The sequence below is a fragment of the Ovis canadensis genome, chromosome 1, assembly GCF_042477335.2.
Source record: "Ovis canadensis isolate MfBH-ARS-UI-01 breed Bighorn chromosome 1, ARS-UI_OviCan_v2, whole genome shotgun sequence".
NCBI lineage: Eukaryota > Metazoa > Chordata > Mammalia > Artiodactyla > Bovidae > Ovis > Ovis canadensis.
In genome coordinates, this window is record NC_091245.1 from 93,341,381 (window position 1) to 93,361,933 (window position 20,553).

Consider the following 20,553-nt stretch of genomic DNA (forward strand, 5'->3'; position numbering starts at 1 on the left):
TTACTGAGGTCTCCTTGACGGCAGACCCAGTACCAAGCACTTCATACATCTCTGTCGTTTAATCTACACAATAGCCCTGTGAGGAGGCAATTAGTCTGACCTTGCAAATGAGGAAACTGATGCTTAGAGAACTTAAGTTCCCTAAGATCATACAGCTAGGAATCACAGAGCTGGGACTTAACCCCAAGCTTGTCTGGCTTCAGAGCGATGCCCTTTTCTAAACCATGCTGTTGTCTGTGCCAAGAGCTTTTCAACTTTTTTAACCATGACTCATAGTGAAAAAATACATTTTCCTTCATGATCCAGTTTGCACACATATTGTGTAAACATATATACAATTAAAACAAAGTTTTCACACATATTTCCCTTTGTTCCATGCAATGCATGTTGATTTTTAAAAATTTTACTCTATTTCTTTCTTTAAAAAAAAAAAAAGTTGTACCACTTAATTGATTTCTCATCTCCCTAATAGGTCCCAACCTGTAGTTTGAAAACCATTTTCCCTTACTTTATTCTATGACAGTGGGTTTGAAATTTTTTCAGCGTCTTGCTTGATCCCTATGGATGCTGGGCTGTATCTCTGTTTCTGAAGCAAGCTGCTAATCATGTACCCTGGATCATTCCTCTGGTGAGGGGACATCATTAATCAAATATTTCAGAAATTACAAATATCTGACAAAGCCGTTCGCTTGGAAAAGAGTCAGTCCAGGAAACCATCCAGAAAACATAATCGCTGATCTCAGGCACCAACTAGTAATATTTTAAGCAATTGATGCATGCTTTCGCAAAAGAAACTATTTTCTCTGCTTTCAGAACTTACAGGACACATCTGCTCTGACGGGACCATGCACAGCCACCATCTAACAATAAGTGCCCAAGGAAAAGAACAACGCAAGGGTCTGTGAAGACTGTCACTCCCATCATCAAGAGTAGTGTTGTCTTTCTCAGTTTTGGGTGAGTACACCCAGGATCCGAAATTTGATTGCTTTGCAGTGGACTGCATATGTCTCCACCCTGGTTTAAATTTGGGGTGATTTTGTTTCAGCAGCTAGGGGCAGGGACAGGGTTGATCGAATCAGATTTCGATCATAGAAAGTAAAGTCCTGATCAGGTGGCTTCAGCACAAGTCAGCCTGAGGAGCCGTGGACTCAGTGACTTCACTCCAAACAATGTGCATGCTAATTGAGAAAACATGTTCCTGTGATGGCCTCATGCAAAAATCCAGATTTATAAATTTTTTTTTATTCCTAAGAATTCCTTGAATATTTGCCATGCGTGTCTATACAGCCTCCCGGAGTACTTTTCCTTCTTATGGAGTAGAGTTCTGTTTTTCTGCTGTTGGCCCAGGTCAGGTTTTTAAAGTGTGGGATTCTGATAGAGCAAGTGGGAACGCAGTCTCGGGCCTTGGGGAGAAGCGGGAAGAGGGCAGGAGGGGAGAAAAACAGCCTACACACACTGTCCTTCTCTGGGGACAGGAAAAGCAATTGAAGCCCAAGTCCTCGGAAAGCCACTGTTCACAAAGCTCACAAAGGGCCAGTGAATGGCCCTTCTTCATGTTTCTCGTCCTTCATGCCCTCTGGACTGGCTAAACCCCACCTGCCCACCATTAGGACAGAACTCAGGCTCACTGGGTACCGCCAATGTTCCAAGCTCTGGATTAAGTAAGGGCTTTCCAGCCCTCCTTCGTCTCACCCTCGCAACTGTCCCCTGAGACTCGCATTATGAGTCCCTTTTACAGATGAGGAAACTGAGGCTTAGAGTCATTATGTGGCTACAGGGCCGATAAGAGACAGAGATTGGGTCTGAAGCTGGTTCTGTTTTATGCCAGGGCTGCTTTTATACAATCCTGCCTGCCTGCAGGACATTCCTTTCCCCTAGGAAGCCTTCCTAGGGGACACTGGTCATTCAGGCCTCTCAGAGTTGATGGGAACTTCTTCAGCTAGTTTCCATTTTCATACTGCTCTCAATTTCTCCAAGTGTGTCTATCTGGATAATAAGATGAAACTGCAGGCTGGCTTTGTTGATCTGCATGAATGCTTTGAAAAGTGAAGGATCTATACACTCAAGCACAAAGTTTGAATTCTTGGAAAAGTTGGAAGATCTGGTCACATTGGGTCTACAAACCTGCAAAGCAACAGATTGTTTGTCCTTTTCTGATGGGGCATACCCTCTCTAGTTCTCTGCAGCCCCCACCAGCCTAAGTCTTACCTAATTTATATTATCTGATGAGCCTCTGAAGCCATTTATATTTTGATTTGAGAGCAAGCTCCTTGGGCAGAATTTATATTTATTATGACTCTCCACAGGGCCCAGGCCCTTGGTTAGCATATTGATCAAGATGCTCATTGGAAGAAGGCAGATCCATCCATGGCCTGATGTTGCCTTCCCAGGGTGGGGACTGTTTCCCCTTTAACCACAGGTTATATGCTATTTAGCAACAGCTGCCCAGCCACTGACCCTTGGGGTGGGAGAACATGAATGCCCGGCTGACATAGAAAATTTCACTTCCTCCTCTTCCTTCTCTTGTGAACTTGATAAGACACATAAAATCCTAAGGAAACGAGTTGTTGGAGGGAGAAGTTGTTATGTGGGGTAAGGAACCAAAACATTCTTAAAGCTGCCAGTACAAATGGCCATTCTCAAGAAATGCCTTATTTAGAGAGCATTACATAACATCTCTGAGATACAAGTCTGAGAAGTTTGCCTCTGAAAGAAAATCACAGGAGAATATCTCTGAGTTTCCTTTCATTCTGATATTATGAGGCCGAGGTAGTTCAGAAGATGAAATGTTTGGTTAAAATTCTCTCCCAATGAAAATGTTAATTATAGAAAGTCAAAATGAAGGTGGGTAAATTCCTAGAGAAGAGTTGATGCTTCCAGAAAGATTTCTTCTCCCAGGGCAGCAAAGCTTTACACATACAGAGGCATAAAAAAATGCAAAAATAATGTTGCTCAATCTGAAGTGAAAAGCATACCTCAGATCAGTACCACTGAGGGAGAGAACGACAGAAAAGAATTCGTGTTTGTTGAGTGCCTGCTCAACTGTGTGCCAGGCCTGTGCTGGTATCCCACCAATATCACCCCGCTTGAGGTGCCCAGCCCAACACAGCAGGTCCTACTGTTCCCTCTGTTTCGCAGAAGAGGTACACCAGGTACAAGAGACGCCCTCCTGCATCTCTGCTTTCCTGGTGCTCATCTCTCTCCTCCCTGCTTCCTTAGTCCAGCAGCCTTCAGGAGCATGACTGCTCCTTCTTTTAAACAGTCCAAAGGGAGTGTGCCTGCCTCAGCACCTCCCATACAGCATGGAGGCTCAATACCTGGTTATTGACAAGGATGAGATGGCACCCTAGCGTGCTAACCTCCAAGCCAGGTCTGTGCTGGGCTGCGCTTGGTCGCTCAGTCATGTCTGACTCTTTGAGACCCCAAGGACTGTAGCCTGCCAGGCTCCTCTGCCTGTGGGCATTCTCCAGGCAAAAATACTAGAATGGGTTGCTGTGCGCTTCTCCAGGGGATCTTTCCCAAGCCAGGTCTGCTCGGGTCCAAACACGGGCTGGTGTTTCACTAGACTGGACAAGTGAGAAATGCAAGTCACTTTAACCCCGCGCCAGATCCACAGTGACTAGGGACTTAGATAGTACCTCCCTCTCTGGACCTGGGCTGAGCTCTCATGGTTTCCAGCAGGCAGCCCCTCCATGGGCTCACTTGGGAATGTGTGTGGTGTTCAGACAGATGATATATTCCACCAACCTGGCTACTGAGGGGACAGCCAAAGGAAATGGGAAAATCAGCCCATCTGTGTACCAAGTAGCACATACTTTGCGGTTACTGGGAGCCTATTCTGTAGCAGTGGATTTTAACTGCCCTTAGTATGGAACAGCTTCTGGGGGAAGCCTGGGCTGTTCATCCTCACTGACTTCAGAGCCAGATCATTCCACTTGCAGCGCTCTCCACCTGCAGAGGCCACCGCAGGCAGTGCCAAAACCTCTCCATCTGCTTACCCCAGTGGGGAATTTTCAGGGAAACCCTGACTGTCTGACTGACTAATACTACTACTAATAAAAAGATTTTCCGCGTGTGGAAGAGGTTGGCCAAACTTGGGCAATTCAAAAAGCATTGTTGCTAGTCCTACTTGACAGATTGCATCACCAGGCTAGTCTCAGTCCATCTGGGAATCTCCTTACATCTCTGATGTCCTTTTCTTCTTTTTGTGTCCTCATTAGGAATCAACTACGAACCCTGACAGTTCTACTTCTTTGGTAGCTTTCCCTCTTCAGCAACTTGGGGGTGTTGCTGTTGTTTAGTTGCAAAGTCGTGTCCAACTCTTTTGCAACCTCATGGACTGTAGCCCACCAGGTTCCTCTGTCCATGGGATTTCCCAGGACAAGAATACTGGAATGGGTTGCCATTCCCTACTCCAGGGGTTTGGGAGTGGGTAGCAAGCAATAAAAGCCTCCAAAGAAATTATTCGTTTTAGCCCTTTACACTATGAATAACCCAAATGGCCCTATTTCTTGTTATCCAGTGAGACCTTGCGGCAGAGGTAAGGATAAGTGAGAATAAGCCCAGTGCTATATGCACCATCCCTCCAGTGTACATTGCTAGCTTACTTTTTCAATTAAATGTCACGTTATTGATTCCCATTTACTCTCACAGCTTGGGCACGGTTGTATTAATTTGATATCAACATGTGCCCACGTTGTACTAAGTGTTGTCAGTGCTGGGGAGGGCTCTGCTTCCTCGCTCTCTCATGCAGAGAAGCAACCTCCTTGTGCTACAGTGTGATCCATTTAGTAAAGGAGAGAAGGATTTCCTCCCAGTGCTGTGGACACCCGGGGCAGGCAGGCTGCCGGTATTTTTAATGGCATATGGCAGAGAAGGAAGCCGCCATGCTCTAATACCACCGGTCCCTTCCCCCCAACTCTTTCTGGTTTGCTTTTCATGTGGGCCATTTGTAGTCACACTCCACTGACAAAAGCAAAGGATGATGCCTGGCAGGACCACAGCACTGAGTTTCCTGAGCCCTGATACACTGGCTCTTGGAGGATGAAGCCCAGGGCTGGCTCTCTGAAGCCCCAATTCAGTGATTAAGTAGAAGATGGCCCAACCATAAAGCCTGAAAGAAAGGTCCTTATTGGTAATTGCCAACAGAGTTCTCAACTGGGAGCAGTATTTCCCTTTTAATAAGCATTTAGCCTTCCATGGGGGAGAGGGGATTTTGGGTTGTCACCATTTCTGTCATTTTGGCAGGTGGGGCAGGAATACTCAACTTCCAGCATTACAGAAATAAGTCACCCTTAACCAAGAATCTTCTCCAAATGCCAACAGCCCCATTGAGAAACACTGTTAATACACTACCCTTCTCCCATAGATTGGGAAAGTGAAGGCTGCGAAGTTTAGTGACTCGCTCAAGATCACAAAGTTATTTTCCCTTCTGTCTTACAACTCAAAAACTACCACAAGAAGTTTACCCAAAATACAGGAGAGAAACATTAAGAGATCATTTCAGTATAATTTCTCTCGAGGCAAACAACCTCTAGGAATTCCTCCAAAACGTGTAAGGTAACCAACCCATAGAAGAGTAATGAAAAACCCATGAAGCATAAGATCTTTTTTTATTATGTGATTTCACTGTTCTGGTCTTGGCTAAATTTTGTGGCTCAAGGTCTATCATCTTGGCTTAAATAGGACAATTCCATCCCTATGCATAACCAGTCGAAAGGTCAATGACCACAAAGCCTCAGCTTCTCCAGCTGCGTTTCTGCCTCAGGGCCATCTCGATTTTGTTACTGTTTGGAGATTGGATGTTAACCATCTCCCCACTGTCAGGAAGCAAGGTCCCTGGCAATGGATTGGGGAAGGGTCTTTCCCTCTTCCTTTACTTGCTGGAGGCCACAGAATGCTGTTCTGTGAAACTGGCCCAGAGTTGAGTTCTCAGGACTGGTTGAGCCTAGGAGCTGACAGTTTAGTTGATGGTTTGCAAGTTCAGAGGTGCCAGTCAAAGAAAGAGAAACCCTCTGGGAACGTGGGTTGTTTGCTCATAGATATCCAGACTTTATATGAGTCCTCAGCAAGCCTTCCACCGCCTGCTGAGGGCAGAGTGTCATTTTCTGTGGCTCCAGTGGAGTTGCCACTGAAATAAGGCACTCCATGAATGTGCAGCCGAAGTGCTCAGCACTCATTTAAAAGGAAAGTTGTGTGATTTTCTCATCAGTTTAATCTCAGCAATGATGAGAAACTTCCCTCGGGCTCCAGCCCTGCCCTGCCGTGCCCTACCCTCCCTGCTGATGTCGGCAGCTGGGGCCCCCTTCCTGGACACTGCGCAGATTTTTCTCTGGAAGAGGAGCGTGTGAAGCCTCATTCCCTGCTCCTTCTGCCCCTCCAGGTTGAGGAGATCTGTGGTGGGAAGTAGGAGAAGGTGAGAACCCCACTTGTGGACAAAGGTTAAGGATATGGGAAGTCCCTAGTACTAGGATGGCTGCCCTGAGTGGAGCCAATTTTCCAATTCTCTCGTGGGTCTGGGGAGTTTTAGGGTGAGATGGCTGTCCAGGGATGGCATGGCACTAGCAGCTGCTATAAAATCCTCTGAGATGCTTCTACAGTCCTATCCATACCTGTGTCCCCAGTCCCCGAGACCGTGGTTCCCCATTTCCCTTGGTGCCTCCTAACACTTTTCCCTTCAAGGTTGCCCTTTTTCCCTACCTGCACAAAAACATTGGCAAAAGCCTGGGGAGGATTTTGGTGGCATGTGATGTTAATCCCAACCCCCTTCAAGGACCAGAGTCTGAGGAACATTCATTTCCTCTCTGAGTCAACACCAGCAGGGCCAGCCTTAGACCCCAGACCGCTCTCACTCACCCTCCAACCCCAGTCCTCAGCTACCTCAATGTCCGGGAACACTGACCGTGGTGGATTGACATTCGGGTTGCCCAGGCTGACCTATGACTTCTCCACAAAAGAGACCCTTCCTGACCAAATGGAGTCCTTGTTCAGTGGGTCTTCAGAAGGGGAAAGTTTCAGACATTGGACAGGAAATAGCAAACACTGCGCAAGAAGGGCTGGCAGGGCCCAGCGGCCGTTGTCCTTCGGCACCACACTGAAAAGGAGAAACAGTCCCCTCCGGCAGACTCAAGCGACAGCTTCAAGAGTCTGAAGACCCTGGAGAGAAGATACTGGTGGGTCTGCCCCTGCCCTTTCTGAATTTAAGAATGTAGTTGGCCGTGCATGTGTGGGGAACGGGGTGGGGGCGGTTGGCACTGTAGTGGGTGCGCCCAGAGGATGGAGCCAGAACAATTAATCAAGTGCCTTTTCTCCAGGATTTCCATTGGCCTCAGATGACAGAGGGGGCAGAGATACCCAGGAGAGTCCTATTTTGGTTTCCAGCTGGGAACGTGCACTAAGTTTTCCTTAATACCCATAGCACCCAAAGGCTTTGCAGTAATACACTTTAATGCATGAAACACCCATAAATTATCTGACAAACTGTTACAACTTCCAACCTGGAACAACTTGGAAAAACCAGCCTAGCAAGCACGCTCTTTCTAAATCTCTCAAGTCACTAGAGAAGAGAAAGTTCAAGCAGAAAACACCTTCCATGAGAATCTCAGAATTTTTTTTTTTTTTTTTGGAAAGCAAAAGGAGAGTTGTAATCTGAGTGAAGCCGCTTGTTTATGATTGCTCAAAGATGCCGCTCCTTGACCCCAAGTCCTGTCTCTCCCTCCTCCGGGTTTTTGCCGCCTGGACCTAAGGCGCTGCCCGCCCCACCCCTTCATGCCAACTTCTACACCTGGCAGCAGACAGCTGGAGGTGAGGCGTGTGACCCACGTAGCAGGACATTCCATGGAGGCTGCTCAGCAGGCTTCCTCTATCATCCCCTGGAGCCATCACTCAGGATTCCCAACCCTCCAGCGACCCTGCTCCACTCGCTGCACCAGGTCCAGAACCCCCTGCCGGGTTCGTCCCGAAACCTGGGAGCAGCGTCCCGGGGGCAGCGTAGCCCACGCGAGACTGGGCGCACACCGCAGCCCGCGCTTGCCGCGCATTCGCCCTCCGCGGTGGAGACCACCGCTCTTGCTGTCCTGGAGCGCTCACAGCCCGCGCATCCCTCTCGCCCCGCTCCTTTAACTCTCCCTCGCTTGCGCGCTGTCCCCCTTCTAACCCTCGAGCTAGTCTCTGGCACCGTGGTGCCGCGACTGCAGGCGCCCGGGTTGCCTCCCGGACTTCCGACCATCCATCGGGAGATCGGGAACTCCACGACCTGATAGAGCGCTACTCCCCACGACTCGCCCGCCAGCAGAGGCTCCCGCGCTCCCGCACCCACTCGGGACGCTCCTCTCCCCGCCGCACTTCAGCCCGCGGGACCTCTGGGGCGGTGGTGCCCGGAGATCTCGCCAGACCGCGATCCCTGCCTACCCTCCCCCTGGAGCCTAGCCACGCCGGCCCGCGCCCGTGCCCGCGCTGCACCCGTCTCGGGCTGAGCTCGGGGCAGACTGACTCACCGCTGCGCTCCCCTCCGGCTCCCAGCGCTCTCTGCTGTGCCGGAGCGCCGAGCTGCTCAACACAAGCTTCTTGAATTCTTAGCCCCTCCTCCCTGAGTCACCCACTCCAAATCCTTTCCCCCACTCCAACCCTCCCCGGCCCCAGTCCCGCACCTGCTCTGGCCAGGCGGAGGTGCCCGCCAGCGGGGGCTCCTGGGGACGAGAGAGGTTGGTCGATCTTGCCCCGGGAAGGCTGACTGGACCCGGCCTGGGAGGGGTTCAACCCTCCAGAGGTCAAAAGGAAGCGCACGCGGTTGGAGGGGCCACGCGCAGAACCCGGCTGGCTGGGGATTTTCTGAGACACCAGGCTGGGGTACTGGTTGCCGACGCCCACGGGCCGACAAGTTCGGGGAGGGTGGATTTGCCCGGCTGACCACGCACCTCCCCGCCCCCCACCTCCCCACGCTTTCCTTCAGCATTGCCTGCAGCCAGCGCCTGGAGCCCGGCGGGAGTGTCCTTCCCCGTCTGTCGTCACCTTCCCTGCCCTAGGCTTCTGCTCCTCCTGCTCCTGGCAGCCACAAGAGACAAGTCCAGAGACCCCTTTCTCCCGGGACGCCTCCTGTCACCCTGGGAGAAAAAGCGCACCCAGGGGAGCTCTGCAAGATGAAGGTGCAGAGGCTTCTCTGACACAAGGGAGGGCTGTGGCCCTGAGAACCGTATCCCCCTAGAAGACCCTTGCGGGCAAGGGCAAGTCCTCTGTAGAGAAAAGGTGCAGAGTGCTTAGGCATCAGGACCTAGAATCAGAGCCTTCGCTAAAGGCCCTGACTCAGGAAACTTCCTTCCTGGAGTCCCTGATCCTTCTGAAGTGAAGTGAAGTGAAGTGGCTCAGTGGTGTCCGACTCTTTGCGACCCGTGGACTGTAGCCCACCAAGCTCCTCCGTCCATGGGAGAATACTGGAGTGGGTTGCCATTTCCTTCTCCAGGGGATCTTCCCGACCCAAGGATCGAACCCAGGTCTCCCACATTGCAGGCAGACGCTTTAACCTCTGCACCACCAGGGAAGCCCGATCGATCCTTCTGAAGTTGTAGTCATGTTGGTTTGTGTGTGATGCCTGCATTTTTCTGGATAGAGGATGCACAGCTTTCATCTATGTTGCAAGAGTTTTGTGACTAAACTGACCTAGGAAGACAGCCTTCCACCCCACCCCAAGCCTTACCCAAATTCTTCTTTTCCTCCACCATCTGTGCTTTCTGTGGGATGGGATCTCCTGGATCACCCTCCAAGATTTCTTGGGTTCTGTGCAGTCAGAGCTTGACGGGGGAAGCATGTCTGACCCATGACCCATACTGGCAAGGCAGAAATACCCCCAAAGTCAGATTCCCACTAAATGTGCATCATTAATTTAATAGTGTTCTGGGGGATTCATATGTCTTTGGAAATTCATTCCACCAACTCCTCTGGTGTTGAGCTTGGAGACGTGTTTCTTCAGTTCTTCCTTGAGCAAATTGAATGCTGAACCCCTACTCTACCTGATACCACAAGGGAGGAAGGCATGTGAGGAGAGAGAGAGGGAGAGACAGAGTCTCCCTTTATGGGTGAAGCCATGCCACTGCAATCAATGTGAAGGTCACCCACGGGGGCCAGACTTAGTGAGGCATAGGGATTCCTGCTCTGAGTGCAGAGGTGGCCCTTGTTTCCCCAGTGGAGGGCACTTGAACAAGGGGAGGCTCTGCTTTGGCACTTGACACAGATTGATCTGAGGTTACCACTTCTTTCTGTTTTTGTCTTTGCCCCCATACCTGGGTTTACCCATTGACCTGAGAGGGATGAGGTAGGAAGAAAGCCTCAGGCTTGGAAGGGAGCTTCAGCTTTGATATGACCTCGTTATTTCCCAGCAAAGGCTTATCCACTTCAGTTGTTCAGATACAAACTGGTAGAGGAACACACCTAGGAGGTGAGTGTAAGTGACCAGAGCCACCATGAATGGCCCTTTCTGTAGACATGGCATCAGAGTAGGGTGATCCATTAGGTAATGTACCAGTCAGTTAAACAAAGGAATTTCCAGACAATAGGACAAATTCGTTCATCAATCATGTCATGTATAAACTTGTTTGAAAGCGCCAGCCCTAAGCCTTACATAATCGCTGCCCAAGAATTCGGGGATGAAGTTGAAATTTTTAGAATAACAGAGTATTTGGTTGTTGAACGCAGACCTTTTGTATGTGTCCTTGTGTTATCACCCAGAAGGATAAAAGGTTTTGGGGGCACTTGTGGTTCTTTTTTATGTAGAATGTAAAGACGGAGATTTAAAAGTGAACAGGATACAAGCCTGGATACCCCATTCCCCAAATTGTTGATCATATTCTGATGGCACATGTTGGTTTAATAAGCACTCCTTTCCGTCCCTGAATGTCCCTGAGTTTTAAGGATCTTGAGTAAATTATAACATGTAAATAACAAACACACATTCCAGAGATTGATCATTGAGCACCTACAATGTGCCAGGGGCTTCCCAGGTAGTTCAGTGGCAAAAAATTCACCTGCCGAGTAGGAGATTCAGGTTTGATCCCTGAGTCAGGAAGACCCCCTGGAGGAGGAAATGGCAACCCACTCTAGTATTCTTGCCTGGGAAATCCCATGGACAGAGGAGACTAGCAGACTACAGTCCATGGGGTCACAAAAGAGTCAGACACAATTTAGCGGCTGAACAACTTTGTGCGAGTCTGTGAGATGACCATGGTACCTGATCAAAGAGCTCGTGTTCTTGTGGCGGCTGCTTATTAGATCCTGGCTGTGCTCATCACCATCTCTCCTGGTCCTAGCACCAGGCCTGGCACACGGTAGGTGTTCAGCGAATGCTTTCTGAAGCCCACAATGCTCATAGCCATTCGCGGCTGTCAGTGCATCCACACTGCATTGGTTCCCAGCAGATTCCAGGTCAGACCGGCCTTGGCACACAGACACATAACCAGATGTCTCTTCTCTTGCTTCTTCCACTTTCAGGAGGATCCAAACAGAAACAACTTCCTCTTGGCCACTGAAATGAGGACCTTGAAGCCTGGACCAGCTACATTTATAGGAATCCAAACAGCTGAGAGGGCAGCAGGCAGAAGGAATGGTGCAGACAAGCAGAGGATAAGAATGTTTTCTGTACTAGATTTTCTCGAAAGCTTTTTATCCAGGGTATCAAAATAACCAGCAGCTGATGCGTTTGCTGCCTCGGAGGACAGATTGTGGAGTGCGCAGTAATTGTTGTTATTTCTGAGGATGCAGAAGCCTGCAGCCATCGAGTGCCTTGTCAACAGCAACACTCAGCCTAGCACAAAGCTCCTGTCTCTCCCTTGCTTCATTCCAGAAGGCCAGGACCAAGTGCATATGCTATTTAAAACACCAGGAGGCTCAGCAGTGATCTATCGGCACTGATGGAATCACCGGATCTGCTCTCAGTACGTGTGAAACGGAAATATTGTCCCAATTGCTGGAGGAAGTGATAGCTTCAGTTCAAAGATTTTTTTTTTCCTTCCTGCTGATCAGAGTGCAGAAACACTACAGAAGAGGAAACATCTCATAATGCTGAGTGAGATGACACAGTTATAGAAGCATGGAGATGATCGCTCCAGCCACCTTGCTTATGCAGGAGAGGATATGATTGCTCCAGCCACCTCGCTTATGCAGGAGGAGGACACGTTTCAGAAGAACAAGGGTGCAGACCAAGTACAGACAACCAGGGGCAGGACCAGAACTCAGGTCTCTTGACTTCTAGGCAAGTCTTCTTGATATTGCACTTTCTGGCTGAGGAAAAGACCTCCCGACCCTGGGTGGAGCGGGAGGCTGATAAAGGAGCAGAGAACATTGCAGCTGGGGGGCCCCTATCTCCTCTGGAGGACTGTGTCTACCTCTTCTTTGATATCTCCTTTCTTCCTCTCTGATCTCTTCACTTTCTCCATCTCCAAGGTCTCTTCCCTTTTGCTTGAGCACTCACTTGCCTTTTCTCTTTTAAAGAAACAACTGGCCCTTCTGCAGCAGAATCACTGGATTTCTCAACTTCCTTTTACTACCAAATTCCTCAGCAGAGTCATTGACACTCACCATTTCCTTGGCTCCTCTTAACTCCCTGCAGTCTGGTTCCCATCTCCTTGCCTTTCCCTTCCCCCTGCTGAACTGATAATTGTCTTTTTCAAGGTCACAGTTGCAATAAGCACCCCGCCACCAATATTATGATGGCAGCATTTATTGAGCACATCCTTGTTTCAGGCCTGGACCCAGGCCCGATCAGTAGCCATCACCCATTTGTAGATAAGGAAGCTGAAGACGTAGGAGGTACTTCTCTTGCTCTGCCTAAGTTAATGGTTGAGCAGAGATGTGACCCAAGCCTGTGGTGCTCTTGCTGTTAAACGCCGTGCCTCTTCCTCCTTTTGGCCAGGTTCAGCAGACTATGCCAGCCCTTGGCTTCTTCTCCAATGACCTCCAGCATCTAACATTTTCTTTTCCAGGCTCTTGTGACTACATCCTGGCTTGCCATCTAGCTCTCTAATTTCTCTGTCTGCCCTCGGAATGTAACTTGCCTCCCAAGGCTTAGTCCATGACTTTACTTTCTTTGCCATGCTCATTCTTGCAGGTGTCCCCTCCTTGTTTTATGATTCCACCCCCTGCTTCAACTCTGACCTCTCACACATGCCCCTCAGTCATTGACATTGAGTGTTGCTATATGCCAGGTGCTCCCCGGGTTCTTATTTTAGACCATATATACTGACACCGGCAAGGGCTCTGCTGCCATCCCCCCATCCCCCTCAGCACGTCCACCCAAAGTCTTTGTCCTTAACTCAAGCTGCAGCAACCCTGTGGATCTCATCCTTGGAACCAGTCAAGAGAGCCTAGCTGGACTCAGAGCAGTTCAGCTCTTCTCCATTGGGGGCACCGCAGCCCAGGAAAGCCACCAGCTTGCAACTAGGAAGATTTCATTTCTCTAAGGTGGGGAGAAATGAACCTTGGGAGAAAGATCTATCCCCTTTGAGACATAAGTATAATAACTTGTAGTTATAGAGTTAAATATATTAAATAAGTAATTTCTGAACACCTACGATGGGCCAGTCCTGTTTTAGGGGCCAGAGATTAAGCAAGTAAACAAAATAGCCTCTAGTTGTATGGAACTTAAATGCTAATAAGTTGTTTCACCCACTTGAGTTGTTGCTGTTGAGTCGTGTCTAAGTCGCATCTGACTCTTTGAGACACCATGAACTGCAGCCCTGCAGGCTCCTCTGTCCATGAAATTTCCCAGGCAAGAATGCTTGAGTGGGTTGCCATTTCCTTCTCCAGGGGATCTTTTCAATCCAGGGATCAAACCCACATCTCCTGCATTGGCAGGTGGATTCTTTACCACTGAGCCACCTGGGAAGCCCTTATTAAATAGTTATTTAAGATACATTATATTCCAGGCTCATAAAAATAAAATTGTAACTTGGTTGAGCCTGATTTGGAAAGGAGCCTGAGACAGACACAGAAATCAGCCACGATGAAACAGGCAGTGACCTCTTTAGGTGCAAGTCACGCAAGTCTCCTAGGGGACTGGAGTCTCCCCTCTGCTCTCCTGAAGCAAACAGCTGTGAGACTCCAGCTTCCCAGAATAGTCCAGCTCTGTCCCCAGAAAGGCTTTCAGTGACCTGATGGCCACCACACAGAGCACCCAGATCTCATCCTCGCGGGGTGTTGTGTTCAGACCCCTCTGAGGCTCTCCCACTCCCCACCCACGAGGGTGGGTCCGCGGTGCTCCTCAGGGGCCCCCACGCCACTGCTGCTGCACTGAAGTCTGCACCCAGGTCTTCAGTCTTCAGTCCCCACCAGCCCGGGTGTCAGGCATTTCTGTGGGGATCGCCGCAGAGACACTCTGGGGTAGCACCCCCCAGAGTCTGTCTGTAGAGCGTTACGGCTGCTCTTTCCCGCCACGTGGTGCCATGTTGACAGGATCCGTGATGCTAAGGCACAGGCCGGGACCTCACGCCTTCTTTGTGGTGCTCCTGTGGAGGAGTCTGGGCTGGGTGGCTCTCTGTCACCTCAGTGGCCCAACTCAGTGCCCTTACTACAGTCCTGTTCTGGGGCAGGATCTGTGTTAGGGACAAGAAAACAGAGGTCGAGGAGAAGTGTTTCCTGCCGCATAGAAACTTGCTATCCTGTGGGAAAGGCGATGTGTAAACTGATAAGATACAGCCCAGGGAAAATATGGAAGCTCTGGGAATGAAGCATTTGACCCACTAGGAGCTTCAGAGTCTCTTCATTATCATCCATTGCCATAACATAAATTCTCTGTTCCTTAAAGCCCTTTGTCATCCAGCCTCTCACGCCTCTTCATCTCCCCCTCCTGCAGCTTCCTTTTCTTTCCTACAGCTCCAGACTCGGTGAACTTTTTTCCAGTTCATTTAATAAGCTGTGCTGGCATCTCCGGGCCCCATATTCCTTTTTCAGTGCTTCAAAAACCATCACTCCCCCAGTTCCATCTTGCCCCTTTCTATTCCTTTGAGAGTCACCTCTTGGAATCTTAGGCAATACTTCTAATGGGGTGCTTTCCTTGACCCCCTAAGCAAAGACTGAGTGCCCTTCCTAGGTACTTCTGAGGCACTCTGTATTGCACATGGCAAATGCCTGCTGCTGCTGCTGCTGCTGCTAACTCACTTCAGTTGTGTCCGACTCTGTGCGACCCCGTAGATGGCAGTCCACCAGGCTCCCCCGTCCCTGGGATTCTCCAGGCAAGAATACTGGAGTGGGTTGCCATTTCCTTCTCCAATGTGTGAAAGTGAAAAGTGAAAGTGAAGTCGCTCAGTCGTGTCCGACTCTTATGCCTAAATGTATGTAAATGAACTTAGCTGAGTCATGAGTGAGAGCTAGGGAAGAATGTTGGGAAACACCTCATTGCAGACAGAGGGAAAACTTGAACTAAGGTGTGCAGGAACAGTGTGGTACGTCCAGGACACTGCAGCCAGTTCAGAATTAATGGGGCACAAAGTGGCAGGAGATGAAGCCAGAGGAGTCACAGGTGAGGTCAAGGAGGGTGTGGATCACCTGGGGGGTATAGTCATTCTCAAGCAAAATGGTCATCCATCAATGTCATCTCTCATGAGGAGGGAAGGAGCTAGGGTGTTTACCCTCCAACCCCTATTCGAAGTTGTTTGAAGGCTATTTGGGGAGAGGGGAGAATAGTCCCCCACCACTAGTAGTCTGCCTCTTGTTCTCATCTGAACATGCTTCTGCAGCCAGAGAAAGCCCCCAAGTGCTTGTAGAAGAACGGCCATCAGATGCACCTGGATGGTGAGACCTGAGGCACGGGGGGCATCTTGGGGGGCACCCAATGTGTGTGCAGCACCAGTGCCTTGTGCTACCCACGCAGTGTTACCCTGATGCTCCAATGTCTTCCACTCTCTCCTCCCAGTTTGCTCTCCTTGGAGGGAAACATAAAGTTCACATACAAGTGAACAATGACAATGATGCCCTAAGCTGTTACTAGGAACTAAGGGTAGAGAGGAGACATGCTCAAAAGAAATGTAAAAGCAAGGTTGCCAGGATGTGGGAGTGGTTGGATGAGGGGATAAGGGAGAGAAAGGGGTCTCCTGGATGTCCCCTGGCTTCCTGATTTGCCTGATCAAATAAATGTTTCTGCCAACTATAGCAATGGTGTCAGTCTTGGAGCCTGTGGGTGGGCTAGGAAGCTGAAATCTTCAGTACAGGATTTGGGGAAGGGGGGACCTGTGGAACATTTAGGGGCATATGTACAACACAGAAGTCTGGAGGTCAGGAAAGATGTCAGGAAAGTGGCCATCTCTGCACACTGCACGCAGGCTGAAGGGAGCCAGAGGCATTATCTCAAAGTCTCTACTGAGAACCCCCCACCCTCCATTGTCATACTCTCATTTCTCTGCTGTTTTGGCACCAAAACAAACCCGGGGCATCTCTCAGAGGCCTGAACCCAGGGAAGGAGGCGCATGCTCCAGTACTCTCTGATTCTCTCCTGCCCCTTTCTGTAATGCTCATCCTACCCTTTGGGGTAGGCCCACGAAGAAGGGAAAATGAGGACCCTGGCCAGTGGTCTCCTGTCTGGCCTGTCTTTGCCCTGCCCACTCTCCTCTGCTGGCCCTGCTCTCCTCCTTCTTCCCTCAGCCAGTCTCCTCTCCAGAGCTCTCCCCACCTTAGGCCGATACTGAAACTCTGATCAAGAGCTCCAAGTCTGCTTTTGATATTTTAATGGAGCTTAAGGAATTCAGAAAGCTCCCCCACCCCTCCTTTTTGATTCTGAGAATGCTTGGCTTTCAAAACCATTGTCTTGCTGTGGACTCAAAAATCCTATTCTGGATGGAAAGCTGAATGTTGGTTTTTTCTTTCTCTTTGCATCCTGGCTGCAACAATCCCAAAAGTCTCCTATGAAAACCACTTGCCTCTGGAAGAACAGGGAGAAGTCGAATCCTGGGAGTGCAGAAGAAAGTATATGTGCCCTTCCTTGTTACAGCCACACAATAGGCAGTAGTCTACCACCCCCACTAAACTATAAAATCTTAGGAGCTGTCAGCCCAGTACTCCGCATAACACCTAGAGCATAGCAGAGCCTCAACAAATGCATATTAGTGAAGGAATCAGTTGAAATTCAGAGTTTAAATAACCAGATTGAGGTCACACACCTAGTTTGTGGGCTCCAAAATCCACGCCCTCCACCTTGCACCTTTTTGTTGTTCAGTCACTAAGTCATGTGACTTCGTGACTCTTTGTGACCCCATGGACTACTGCACACCGGGCCCCTGTCCCTCACCATCTCCTGGAATTTGCCCAAGTTCACGTGCATTGAATCAGTAATGCTATCCAACCACCTCATCCTCAGCCGCCCTCTTCTCCTTTGGCTTTCAGTTTTTCCCTGCATCAGGGTCTTTTCCATTGAGTCGGCTGTTCACTTCAGGTGGCCTAAGTATTGGAGTAATCCATTGCACCTTACTGACTAGTATTTTGGAAAATCCTTAAAGAAAACAAAACTTAAGTACTTAAAATCATTTTTGTCTGTCTGGTAGAAGCTAAGAACACTGTAGACCACTCAGGTGTGCTGGCTCACTTAACAGTTTAATTACACCGTAGCCCTGGTCATGCTCCCTTAGCCCACTCAGTCCCGGGCTGTATCCCTATTAAGTGAGTGGCAGTGTGGGAGTGACAGGGAGTTCCTGTTGTGATGCTGAGATGCAGCAGGTGGGAACACACATCACCCTTGCTGGTCGCACCTTTATGACAAGAGTCTTGGCGGCAGCAGGACTTCATGTTTGCCCGACTATGAGCCTGGCAAAACCTGCCTCCCTTTTGGGAACCAGCAATCACCCTTAGGTATCCATTTCTACTCTCAGGAAATGGCCTGGGACAGTCACCAGCCCTGAGCTGAAATGGACTAAAATCCATTGGTTCTCTCAGGAGTAGCTGCATTCTAGTGGGCCACAGAGCTGACTCAGAACATGGCAGAGCTAACCTGTAAATTGGGTGAAGGGGATACTTGAGGGAACCCAGGATCTGGGGTGGGGGGAGCTGAAATAATTTCATATTTGTTCATGGAGATATTGTATAGGCATCCATGGGTCATGATTCTCTGGGCCTTTGCACATGCTCCTTCCTCTTCCTGGGACATTTTCCTGCTCTGAGTCACCTTCACTAAGCTGACCCTGCCTGTCTCCGAGGCCTCAGTGCAGACGTGACTTGGAGGCAGCCTGACTTCCCAGGTCTGGTGTAGGGTCCTTCTCTGTGGCCCCTCAGCCCCTCTGGCTGGGGCTCTGCAGCATCTGCACTGGATTATAAAGGCCTGTCTACCTGTCAGTCTCCCTTCTTTCTCTCCCAACAAGCTTCTCTCAGGAGGAGCAGGGGCCACGCCATCCTCAGTACCTAACACTCTGCCTGCACGCAGTAGGCACTCCATTTTTTTATTGTTGTTTAACTGCTTGTTCACTGCATGCTCCTCAGTTCTTCATTTGCCTTTCCACGGGTGTAAGTGGAACATGCATCATCACAGTCTCTTTATCAGCTTATACTTTTCCCAAAGAGAAGCACGCACACACACACAAACGCCTGGGCTTCAGAACCGGAAAGATCTGGGTTCACAATTCCAGTTCCTTCACTTGTAACTTAAGACTCACATGTACACTAAGCCACTTCAGTGGTGTCAGACTCTGCGACCCTGTGGACCGTAGCCCTCCAGGCTCCTCTGTCCATGGGATTCTCTAGGGAAGGGTGCTGGAGTGGGTTGACCTGCTCCCCTCCAAGGGGTCTTCCCGACCCAGGGGTCAACCCATGTCTCTTCTGTCCCCTAAGGCTCTGTTAGGTGGGTGCTCAACGCAGACTTGGGTCATCCCCCCTCCTTCGCACCTGCAGGCACACACACTCCATGCAGACATGCCCCACACTCCTCCTACCTGCCCTGGCTGAGCTGGATGGATTGTAACAGTACGTGGGAGGCCAGGGGGAGGTTTGGGTGACCATCACAAAGTTAGAGAAAGAGGGGCTGCCGGATACTACAGGACAAGAGGCCGGGCTGCAGACCGGAACTTCTCTTCTTCAGGGTTCCTGCTTCTCTGGGCAGCAGAACGTCCTCAGACTGTCTTTCCGCCCTCATTCTGCCAGCCTGCAGAGCTCTTTTACTTTTTTTTCCAGGATGGAGATTCATTTATTGGCATTCTAATTTTAAAAGTTCTCCATGTGCAGAGCTGACTTTGGTCTTCAGCAGGAGTTTATTTCTTCCTATTAGCATCACATTATACCGTCTCTGACAGATTAATCACAGCTATTGTTCTGTTTATTCTACACACTGGTTAATTTTACTTTCAAAATCTTGTTTTAAATAAGAAGGAAGTGCAGGAGGGGAAGGCGTTTTCCTGACAGACAGGCTTCTGCAGCCCTACTGAGCAGGTATATGTCCTGCTGCCTGCCAGGCTGTGTTTCCAGGAGTTCAAGTCCCAGCCCCAGGGAGAAAGTCAGTCCTGGGCTTACAGGATATCATGGGAGGACTGGGAAGACCTTAGTTGAAGCTGAGTTAGATAGTTCTCTAAGAAATTTTCTTCTTTGTCTTTTTGGGAAAGTAGCTTGTGTTTGTGTTATATAGCATAAAGCATGTGATTGATGTTTGATAGAAGACTGTATTGGCATGAGGCTTGGGCCTGTGACCTTCAAAATTCCTTTATCTTAGGATGGAGTCCAGGCTACCTCAACCACTTACTACCGTTGTGACTTTGGGCAAGTTACTTAACCTCTCTGAGCATCAGACTCCTCGGAGGAGGGAGATGCCCTCTGGGGGAGGAAGATCTGGTGGGCGCAGGGGGAACACTGGGAGGTTTTAAACAAGACAATGGAGGGAAAGCACTTGGGATGTTCGCTGGCACAGGATGAGTGCTCAGTGAAGGGAATCATTTGATTCTGCAGACGCATTTCCTTCTATCCAGATGAAGCTGCGGTGACGAAGCAGGGAGACGCGGAGTGCACCAACTTGACCGTTGTTCAGAGAGCCCACCCTGGTTTGGAAAGAGTAACTTTGAAACCACAGAATCCAGAAACACATTGCAACCTCACCATTTAGCCTCAAGTTCTGGACCCAGAGCCAGATACCAAGCCGGTTTGGAGCAGCAAGTTCATTTTTAAAAATAAAATAAAATAAAGAAAGAAAAGCATTTTGTGGTGAGGGGAAAAATGCTTGCCCAAGAGGCCCGAGAAGAAAAGATCTTATGTGTGATGTCGTCCCTCTGGATTGAGATGAAATAAGGAGCTACTTTGCTACCAGGTTCTTAGGATGAGCAAAGAGCTGGTTTAAACTCTGCCTCTGATGTGTATGTTGGTCCAGGTAAATCTTCCTTAAGCCACCTGGTGTCAATACCAGTATCATACTGTCAGGCCTGATTGTGTGGTTAAGGTGATGAGAAGTCCTCCTGAACCCCCTTGGAAATGACTCTGTTGTCACAGAGGACTGGCAGTTGCTAAAGTTCTCTTATCCTTATGATGGAACCTAGGATCCATCAAGGCCTGGAGCAAAAAGTGGCAAAAGTGGGAAAAAGAAAAAAAAAATTAAAATCTCTATAGGACAAA

General features: G+C 49.4%; 1 protein-coding gene and 1 long non-coding RNA gene across 4 annotated transcripts in view; one reads left to right on the plus strand and one right to left on the minus strand.

Moving 5' to 3' along the window:
- NGF (nerve growth factor) overlaps positions 1-8,927 on the minus strand; it is a 56,424-nt gene extending 47,497 nt beyond the window's left edge. Inside the window, exon 1 of one of the 2 annotated variants that reach the window (XM_069601643.1) lies at positions 8,649-8,927. The gene's annotated coding sequence lies outside the window, so the exon portion shown is untranslated. Of the gene's footprint in view, positions 1-8,495 lie in introns of both variants that reach the window. The other variant, XM_069601632.1, reaches the window with a different exon arrangement.
- The window catches only part of LOC138929725 (uncharacterized), a 259,119-nt gene extending 238,981 nt beyond the window's left edge, over positions 1-20,138 (plus strand). For both annotated transcript variants that reach the window (XR_011445931.1, XR_011445932.1), the window contains 4 exons: positions 814-954; positions 11,479-11,921; positions 12,010-12,238; positions 19,897-20,138. This is a non-coding gene — a long non-coding RNA (uncharacterized lncRNA). The remainder of the gene's footprint in view (positions 1-813; positions 955-11,478; positions 11,922-12,009; positions 12,239-19,896) is intronic.
- The last annotated feature ends 415 nt before the right edge of the window (positions 20,139-20,553 follow it).